The sequence below is a fragment of the Tachysurus vachellii genome, chromosome 15, assembly GCF_030014155.1.
Source record: "Tachysurus vachellii isolate PV-2020 chromosome 15, HZAU_Pvac_v1, whole genome shotgun sequence".
NCBI classification, from domain to species: Eukaryota; Metazoa; Chordata; class Actinopteri; order Siluriformes; family Bagridae; genus Tachysurus; species Tachysurus vachellii.
In genome coordinates this window covers 2,175,564-2,186,534 of record NC_083474.1, presented here as the reverse complement: position 1 = coordinate 2,186,534, position 10,971 = coordinate 2,175,564, and the positions used below count along the sequence as shown (strand labels likewise).

At 39.0% G+C, this 10,971-nt stretch overlaps 1 long non-coding RNA gene across 1 annotated transcript in view; it reads left to right on the top strand.

Moving 5' to 3' along the window:
* The first annotated feature begins 1,619 nt into the window (after positions 1-1,619).
* Positions 1,620-10,971, top strand: part of LOC132857752 (uncharacterized) — a 16,162-nt gene continuing 6,810 nt past the window's right edge. Inside the window, exon 1 of the long non-coding RNA XR_009649604.1 lies at positions 1,620-1,663. This is a non-coding gene — a long non-coding RNA (uncharacterized LOC132857752). The remainder of the gene's footprint in view (positions 1,664-10,971) is intronic.

Sequence of the window (10,971 nt, the reverse complement as noted above, 5' to 3'; positions counted from 1 at the left end):
TACTTTGACAAGGAAAACTTGCCTAATGTTCTTCAGCCTCATGTGGTAAATAAAAACAGATTATTATTTTTATAAATTAAAAATGTGTAAAGATAAGATTATATTTACAGTTACCGTTAAAAATTACCTCACAGTTTCTCAGTACACAGAAAAGTCAGAGAGATTAATATGTTATTGGAATTTTTTAAATAAGGGTATACTTAAAGTTAAAGTTGCTAGATAAATATAGCTAGTGACAGGAGAGAGAAGAGTAAATACATACAAACACAAGTAACTTGATTTTTTTTAAAAATTGTTTTATATTTCTGCTTACAGAAAACTATTAGTTGACATTAGGTCACTACTGTACATTACTAGTTAACAACTGCTGGATAAAATTTACCTCATATTTTTTCAGTAACAATAAGGAGAGTTGTAAATAAGGCAGATTTGTATTTTTTCCAAAACAACTTTTAAAGATAAGAATATATTTACAGCATTAGGTTACCAAATTGTTAGTTAAAATTTGCTAGTTATAAATTACATTAGCAACAGGTAAGACAGATTAGTATTTTCTTCTAAGAAATTGCTTTATATTTCTAGTTATATTTACAGATAACATTACATTAACAAATTCTTTGGATAATTATTTCTTGTTAGTTAAAATTTACCTCACGTTTCCTCTGTAACAAGAAGCAGAGTGTTTAAAAGAAGTGTAAAAGACACAGATAAGAAGCAGCAATGTGCCATTTTGAAAAGCTTTCATGCTGTGTGCACTTTTTAATCATGAGTGTGTTGCTGTTTGTGTGTGTGTGTGTGTGTGTGTGTGTGTATCAGTGTGTGTGTGTGCATGTGCAAACAATAAACTGTGCGATATCGATTACACGCAGCGAGAGCCTTTTCAATTAGACACAAGAAAGAGAGGCTAATCAAGTTGAGCCACACGCTAATTACTCGCATTAGCGCCAAAATGAATAGCAGCGGTTAACCGTCGTCTCATTCTTCCTCTCTTTCTTTCACTTCTCATTCTCTCCATCTGTCCTTCTTCTCCATTTTAATGAGGCTAATAGAGAAAGGGGTGGAACATAAATGTTGTATGAAGATGTGATTAAAGTGAGACAGATGTAAAAGCTCAAGGGACGCAACCGATTTCTGTAAAGGACAAAGAAGAACAAGCTGGTGTTTGCATTCATTCCTTCATTTATTCCTCTGCATTAAGGGCTTTATCCAATACAGTGTTGGATCTATAAACTCTATTATGAGAATTCTGTAGTGGTTTCTGCTTAATTAAACCCTATTACAAAATGTTAGTGATACTTAACTAACTTAGCTAACCTGACAGAACGTCAGAATTGCTGACAATATCCCTAATGAGCAAGTCTGAGGTAACGGTGGTGAGGAAATACTCCCTGAGATAATAAGAGGAAGAAACCTTGAGAAGAACCCGAGATAGTTCGGATAAGCGGTAGAAAGTGAGTGAGTGAACAAAGAGTCCAGAATGTCTAAATATTAACACAGCTTGTCAAGGCTTCTCAGGTTGCTTTACCTCCTTGCCACCAGAGGGCACCACTTTTCCCCAGTTTAAGTAAGGACACTTAACTCTTTTATCCTGCACATTTCCTGATTCATTAATATATTATGCACGTAGAACCTCCTACCCTTCTTGCTAACTGTTACTACTCATGTAAGTACTGAATGTTTGGTTGTTTGGGTTCATTTCTGGCTTTGTTGGCTATTGAGCTCTAGCTAGCTACCTCGACTTGTTCTTTGAGTTTTGTTGTTTGTCCTTCTCTTAACATCTCCCTGGGTTTGACTTGGGATTGTTTGCTTACAGGTTTTTAATTGTGTATGTAATTGTTAATAAACTTCCAAAATTCTGTTCATGATATTAAAATTCTTGTTTGGTTGGTTTGAAATCCTTGATGAATCACATTCATGAAGAAAATGCTAAGTAATTATGTAAACGGATGGGTTTTTGTTGTTGCATCCAGAGGTTTCCTTTTTTTTCTTCTTTTATCCATGTCATTTCTGCAAACACGTGTGAGTCACTTCTTTCCAGTGAGTTGATTCAGAGTCGATTCACTTTTCTCTCTGTAGTCGAATTTCTGACTCTAATTGCTCGTTTGGATGTAGATGGAGGTTCACGTCGCTTTGACGGTTTCTCCTACACCAGAGTGTGATTACGGTGTTCTCACCTGCCTGAAGAACTGAAGAACCTTACCGAAGGTGGAGAACATGCGCAACCGATTCAAGCTCGTTCACTCAATGCTCTCGGTGCTTATGTACCAGGAATCTTGATTTATAATTCACTAGCAGATGTTTTCTAGGAGACACATTTAATACTTCATCAGACTTCAACAGTTTGTGTGTGTAAGCTTTTTATCTTCCACTCTGTTTCAAGTGTGTTTGATTAATTGTTTGATCAATCCTGGTTTTGCTTCATTGTCGAAAAGGAGTACACACACACACACACAGCCTATTATATCATTAGGCCTGAATGGACAAGCTCTATTATGTACAGCTGGAGACAATGTGTATGGTTACATTCATGCTTGACTTGGCACACACACACACACACACGCACGCACGATAAAGATAAAGATAAGAGGAAGATTAATGTCCTTTCCTGTGTTATGGGGCAATTGAGTGATCTCTACATGATCATACCACTTATTTATTCAGTCCTTTTGCACCCCTCCCTCTCAGTCCATCTCTCTCACTCTTTAACACTCAGATCACACACGGAGGCAGAGCGATAGAAACGAGAGCAGATTTACAACCTGCCACTGAATCTTCTATGAGAGCCAGAGAGGAAACCGAGAGCAGAGATGGACAGACTCATAAAATGAAAGCTAGAGCAAAAAAAAGACTAGATAAGGTGGTGGAGGAGAGGAATGAAGATGGCACGATTAACGGAGGAGGTGTTAACAAATGTCATGCTCTTGTGCTTCCTCTACACCTCCTTTCCTTCCCTGACTTTCTCTCCTTCTCCATCCTCCTCCCATAATCTGTTCTTTCTTGCTTTACATTCTTCTATTCTTTTTTTTCTTGGTCATGGTTTTCTTTCTCCACTTCCATATCGTCTCTCTCTCTCTCTCTCTCTCTCTCTCTCTCTCTCTCTCTCTCCTTTTTTTAATTTTATTTATTTATTTGGCGCTTCTCTCTCTCTCCCTCCTGCTTTCTTTCTCTCTGTGATGGAGATGTTTGCATGTCACATTCTTTATTCTGTATGACGGTGTTTCTGATGCACAAACTAATAATTTATCCAGTGACACGTTTCTATCGATTTCCAGTCACGTTTACTGTGATGGAACGTTTAAAACTGTGTAATGCTGGAAAATCGTGTGTAAGAGAAACATACATGAACATCACTGGGGTGTTTTATTTACTCTCTCACACTCACTCACTCATTTTCTACCGCTTATCCGAACTACCTCGGGTCACGGGGAGCCTGTGCCTATCTCAGGCGTCATCGGGCATCAAGGCAGGATACACCCTGGACGGAGTGCCAACCCATCACAGGGCACACACACACACTCTCATTCACTCACACAATCACACACTACGGACAATTTTCCAGAGATGCCAATCAACCTACCATGCATGTCTTTGGACCGGGGGAGGAAACCGGAGTAACCGGAGGAAACCCCCGAGGCACGGGGAGAACATGCAAACTCCACACACACAAGGTGGAGGTGGGAATCGAACCCCCAACCCTGGAGGTGTGAGGCAAACGTGCTAACCACTAAGCCACCGTGCCCCCCTGTGTTTGTATTTTTTTTAATTATTTTTTAAATAAAACAATCAGGTTTGTCGATTTTATGATTATTTTAGATTTACAAACATTATATTGTTATTGTCATTTATTGCGTATCAGATCAATTTTTTTTCATATTTCAATATTTTTCTTTTTCAGATCTCTATTCAAGCCCCCCCCCCCCCACCCTCCCCCCACCCCGGCATACAGCTAATTCCTGTTTAATTCCATTTCAATTTTATATTGCTCTTAAATTATAATTTTTGACTCTTTATTTTGTCTCTAGTTTGATAATCTGAACTTTCGGACTTTTCATAATTGTATGTGACCAAATAAAATGTGAAAAGTGAGTTCGACCGATGTTCAACTTGGCAAACCTGAAGTTCCTGAAGAGGTTCCTGTGTCTAATGAACACACACATGGTTTGTGAGGGATGTGTTTACTGATGCAATGACTGTGGGAAAATGTCCAGGACCAAACTTACTGGATTCAAGCATCGGTGTGGCTTTAGCTGTTCTGAGCTGGTCAGCTGTAATGACATGCTGCTGGCTACATGACCGTTGTTTCAGAAACGTTTCATCATACACAAATGCGCCCACACGTGCACACACAGGTTTGCTCTTGTTACTTTTTCTGAGGACCTTCTATTGACATTGCAGTTAATTAATGCTGTCTGCTCCTTAACATAACCAACCACAGTGATGTTATTACACACACACACACACACACACACACACACACCTGTCTTTGTACCTTAACCACATGTACACTCTTTCCATCCCTTGTGTCTGTGTGTACAGTGTGTCTTCACGTCATAGGATTAAAGTATTCCTGCAGAAGTCTACACACCTACATATATATACACACACACACACACACACACACACACACACACAGAGTATAGTGTAGAATGTAAACACACTTGTTCTTTTTCCATTCCTCTGTTAGACTAATATACGTGTGTGTATGTGCACAAAGAAGGAGACTACCATATTTGGTAAAAAAATGGAAGAATGGTAATCAATATCTCTGTCACACACACCGTCACTCACACACACGCGCACAGAGCGATGGGAGAGAATAGCAGGAAGAATTGTAGAGTCAGCGGGGGACAGACAATACACACGCTCGCTAATGGACACGCACACATTTATCTACAGCTTTAGAAGCACTTGAGCAACTCTCAGCATGAGTGTTCTGAAAGTGTGTGTGTGTGTGTGTGTGTGTGTGAGCTAGCAGTAGACAGGTTCCCACAATTCAGAAAGGCAGAAAGGTGAGAACTGTCCACACACAGACACTGATAAATCTCTGAGAAGAATTAAATATCTGTCTCTCACATATTGTGTGTGAGAGACAACCCCCCCCCACTTCCCCTGCAGCTAAATGAAGCTCCTCTGTTCTGTATACTCATTTAAATCCTCCTTTTTATTGCCTTTGCCTGTTTTTTATGTGAAATGTCTAGTCACACCTGCTGTGAAAATTAACACTGATGTTACATTAACTCTTACGAACGCTAACGAAATTTTCATACTGAACCCTGAAGATCAGGCGTCAGGATTTAATTTCCCCCTCCAGCATGACAAACGTGCGCTCAGAATCGATCTAAATTTGAGTCATTAAAAAAAAAATCATTTTGTCTTCATTTTCTTAGCAGCGATCAGCCAAACCTGCTTTCTGTTCTTGACTCCACCCACATCCAAGGCTCTGCTTTTCCGTCCACTCCGAAGCCTTATTCCATAGTTTCTGCTTAAGCGATGAAAACAGAATTCGATATTTTTAAAAAAGAATATTGAATAGCAGGCTCGGTCGCCCGCTGTGTCCGTACACGGTGTTCTCTCTGCTGTGCCGTCTGAGAAACCGTGGCATTTCACAGGGGGAATCTTTTATTCTGACTTTCAACAAAACTTATACTATACAAACAAAACTAAATGCTTATTTATTTTGATTTGTTTTGACAAACTATTAGCATATTAGATTAGCGCTACATAAATCCTACAAACTGAAGAAATCTTGACGCGCATAAACACTTGAATGATTTGCATTCGCTATGTTACGAACTGAATTGTTCGAACATTATTTTGCTTTGTGTAAATGCAACGATTTGGTAACTGACTGAATCTGCTATATAATACGATTTGATTGAAGAGTCTATGATTCTATTTGATTCATCGGAATCTGCTAGGATCTTCATTCATAAACCAATAATATAATATAATATGATTTGACAAACACAAAACCTGTTGAAAAACATTGATATTTCAGCTATGATTCAGTTAACGCGGCAGCGGTTTGAAATTTGACCGTCCGAGTGAATCAGCTACGATCTGATTCATAAGGGACCGAATCGATTTGATGTTACTGTTGCTTCGACCACGGTATGATTTGAAGTTTGTCCACTGAATAAGCTGCAATTTATATTTGACTCATAACGTCAACGTTTTGAAATTTAACCAGTACCATTGAAACAACCAACTTCAACAATTTCATTCCAAAATTCATGAGTCAATATTTGACAATACCACTGAATCACTTATGATTCAATTCATAAAGCAGCAGGTAGAAATTTTAACTGTACCAGAAAATCAGCTACGAACCGTTTCTTTCGTACAAGTGATTCAGTACGATGTTTTAAAGGTTGTGTTATTGAAACGATTCCTTGCTTAGCTATTTTGTTGTATTTAGACTGCCATTTTTGTGCATCGTGGGTAATGGTGCTTACGGGATTCTACGTGCTCAATACGTTTAGTCATGTAGATCTATAACATAGACTCTTGGTCTGTTGTTGTGGTGTTTATTCAGACTTTGGGTATCAGCGATAATGAGTTCTGACTGGTCAAAAGGAGGTTTTTGTCTGTCACCTCTAATAAATGATATCGTTCTTTATGTGTAACTGTGCTCTTTTCTTTCTGTATGTCTTTGAGTGAATCAGTGTTTCTTTCATGACATGCTGCTTGTTCGACCCCAGCAAAAGACAGCCGCTTCAGCATCCCATAACATTATATAACTGCTGATGGATGTCGCCATGCTGAAGACTTGACACTGAAGTTTGAGAGAGAGAGAGAGAGAGAGAGAGAGAGAGAGAGAAAATCAAAGTTATGTAAGATTTAAGTAAGTGAGATCAAAGCACAATGAGATCTGAAGCCATGGGAGTTTAAATATGTGCTTTTATTTATTTAAAGACCAACTTATGTCATAAGTTTTTTTTTTTGCCTCAAAAACATGACTGGAGCAAAGCTAATGTAAAGAATTTAAGAAACAACAACAAAAAACTAGATTTGTAAAGTTCGTTGTGACAAACTTTGATGTTGGCTTTGATGATGCAAGTATTCGCAAAGGACGGTGCTTTTGGAGGCAAGTGGACATAAGGGTTAGTGTTGCTTTTGGAGGCAAGTGGACAGAAAGCTAGGTTGCCAAAACATTTGGAGGTAAGCGGAGACAAGCATGTGACATCATCCAAATACTCTTGAGGAAGTTCCCCTCATTGGGCTGAGTGTTTTGATATGTCACATGTCCATGTTATGTTAATTTTTTACTTTCACGTGACATCACGTCACGTCACGTGACGTCATCAGAATACCCATGAGGGAGTTCTCCTCATTGTTGTGAGTGTTTTGATATGTCACATGTCAGTGTTGTAAAAAGTTTTTTGATTTTGCATATTTTGGGGGTGGGGCTGTGGGACAACTAAAAGGCCAGTCAGTACACCAATTTAACACTTTGTTCAGAGTATCACCCTAAAGGAGCTGGCCGAGTTTGCTGTAGATAGTTCGAAAGCTTGCCGAGTTATAAACCTCCAAAATTTATAATGGGAGTCTATGGGATAAAAAGACCACTTTGAGACCCGGTACCGGAAGTACCGGTACTCAGATCGCTTATAAAAGTAATAGCATGAAACTTCAGACCAGTGTCTACAACATATCGGAATTTGGTGCATGTGGCTCGAAAGCTCTAGGAGGAGTTACTCTTGATATGTTTTTGTCTAAGATTAAATAGGAAAACAGAATGTTGGCTTCTACAAAGCTACATAATTAGCATAGTATGATATACAGATTGATAATTCAGTGGTAGGTAAAAAAAAATAAAAATGGCTGAAAGTCGCTCTGGAAGTTTATTTGTAATAAATAAAGTAACCTGACACTGTTAGCGTTAACACGTGAATATGGCAGATTTTTTTATTTATTAAACATTTAAAGCAATTGCACAAAATTTGGCTAATTTTAAAAAGGTTTGTAATGAGTAATGAGGAAAGTTTTGGTGGCCATCTTGGATTATGTTCAGTGTTAGTGTGGCATCAGTGTAGCTATCTAGCTACGTACTTTAGAAAATGCTTAGATGCTAGTTGATATACTGTATCTAGCTACAGTATTTTGGTCATAATGCAAACTAGCAGGTTCCTCTGCTTAGCTATTTCTTAGTTAGTTCTGTTAGCTAGTTATTTAATTTAGCTAAATTACTTCAGCAATGTGAGCTAACTTAATTTATAGCAAGATGGATTTTACGCTGTGGGATTTTCAGTGCGGTTATTGCCGTCACAGATTTTACAATTAGTAAGTGTACAATTACACAAACTGTGATGAAATGAAAACAAAACATGCAAACAAACAGAAAAAGCTCCTTTGTTACCTCAGTCTCACTAAAGAATGTTTGTGTTTGCGCGCAAGTCCGCAACAAAAGCACGAAGTTGACGTTTCTGTGAATCATGGGTCGACCGTAGGAGGATTTTCACGGTGAAATCTGACCCAGAGAACACATGGTGTCTGATTATCTCAGTGTGATTAGTGATGAAGAAATCACAACCTACACAATATCACAGTTCTGTTACAGAAGGTTGTGTGTGTGTGTGTGTGTGTGTTTAGTTAAACGGGAAGTGGGTGAGTGGAGCAGATGGCCGTTCAGCTCTGAGCTAACTGAATAATATCCAGTAGAGTAAAACTGCACAGCCGAGTCGAGTTTTCATCGTATGTCACCTTTCCTCTCCAATTTTCCTCTCTGTCTCTCGCTCTGTCTTTTCCAATATCTCTCCCTACTGGGTTTCTCTCTCTCTCTCTCTCTCACTCTCTTGCTCTCCACCTCCACTAGACAAACTCTCGAGAATCTGGAAGTCAGAGCGAAAAAGCGCTTTAGGTGTCACGCTGGCTGCTGAAGCGGTTGCCATGGCAGTGGAGATTCACGTAAGAGACCTGAATGATGGATGGAGGAGAAACGAGCTCATCGTGTGTGAGCAAGGAGAAGAGGAGAACAGGAGGGTGAAAATGACAGAGAGAGGAGATGAGAGAGAAGGAATGATAGAGATTCTGATTGTGTAATGAGTGTACGGAGGCAGGGCAGAGATAAGACACGGGGTGTGTGTAAATATTATATTAATGGATAGATTTAGAATTTTTTATTTTTTTTTTTCAAAACTGGAGTGATTTGAGAGGAAGACGAACTGCCAGAGCCAGGATTCACACATCATTCTGAAACTGCTGACGTTTCAACATCACTGGAGATTCTTCAGTGCTTCCAGAAGCAGAGATGTCTGTCTTTCTGTCTCTCGTGCTCTCTGTCTGTCTCTGTCAATCTGTCTGTGTCTCTCTCTGTATATCCATCTGTCTGTCTCTCTACCACAATCTCCATGTATATCTATAACCCTGTCTGTCTCTCTCCCTCCCTATCTGCCAATCTCCCTGTCGTCCTGTCTGCTGTCTGTCTGGCTGTCTGTCTGGCAGGCCCTGTCTGTCTGCCATCATGTATCTGCTTTGACTAAAGAAAACTAGTGATGCTAAAGTCATCAGAAGGAATATTAAATTGAAACTAATGATGGCTTTATTTTATTTTATTTCTCCTTCGCTGGTAATGTTTGAACTACTTTAAACTGCGTTGAAGTAAAGTCGCTACCATGAGCCGCTGTTTACCCTGGAATTTAAAGGACTGGGTGGAGATTAAGAGAAGCAGTGAGGGGAAAGTGATTATAGTGATGGATTAGCAATTTATCACATCTGAACTTCATTAAAGTCTATTAATTCAACTTTTCAATCTAGAGTTTATTTTCCACGACTAAATCATCCTAAATTATCTAATTCTTTTTCTCTGATGTCCAAATGATATGGACAACCGTTCAGTCTGGTGATTAAAAGCTCTGCAGTCATTAATGATTTTAGAGTAAATAAAGCCGCCTGAAAAAATTAGACCCAGGTGTGTGTGTGTGTGTGTGTGTGTGTTGGTGTGAGCGTGCGCATGTGGTTAATGTGTTTCGGCGTGTCTGCGCATGTGTCTTTGTGTTCGAGAGAATGAGAGACTGATGGATAGAGAGAAATAACCGGGACGAGGGAAGGTGAAAGTGTGTGTGCAAAAAAAAAAAAAGCCCAAATGAATGTCTTTGGGCCACCATTAAAGAGCACAAAACCATCTGCTGAGAAACGGATAAGGGAATAAACATGTGGTGATTAGGAGAGAAAGACGGAGGCCTGCTGAACAGATGCTCTGGCATCGCTTAAAGCTGCAGTTAAGCCAGAAATGAAATGTACACAAATTTTCCCCATCAACAAAGTAGTCCGTCAACACAACACAAACACAAGACTTTCTTCTTAGCTTCGAATCGTAGCTACGAGGCGAATGTTAATGTCTAAATCATCTCGTACACGCCGACGTTCCACAACATTAAACCTAACTGTAAATGGACGTGCACGTGTCACTCTTTAATAAATAACAATTTGTTCACATGTCCAAGTTGCTGTGGTATAAAATGACATCAGTTCTTTCCTTTCTTTTAACATCATGTCCTTAATGTTTTATCCAGTCTAAACTACTAATTCGCTTCGAACATACAATTCATGTAGATTTGATTCTTTAAAGATTCAGTGATTCACTTAAAAAAAGGAATGACTCGAGATTGTTCCAATCTCGTTCAAGATTATCAGTGAATCTTTGTCGTGATTTCAGATTCTCTAATCTTTAATTCAGTGAGTCATGGATTGAATCAATGAAGTAATAACTGAATCATTTTTCTTTCACTGAAAAGCTAAATGTTCGAGTTAGTGTACTGTATCATTTGTTGTGACTCATTCAGGTCTTTTTTTATTCAGCATATTCCATGTTTGAATCGGTTTGGTCCTGATAAATGCGTTCGTCTGTCACTTAGCTGGTCAATGTTTGGATCTGTGAATCAGCTTGGTCATGACTGATTCATTGACCGAGACTTTTACCCCTGTCTCATTCGGCAGGTTAGTGAATCATTTCTGGATGAGAATCCAGAA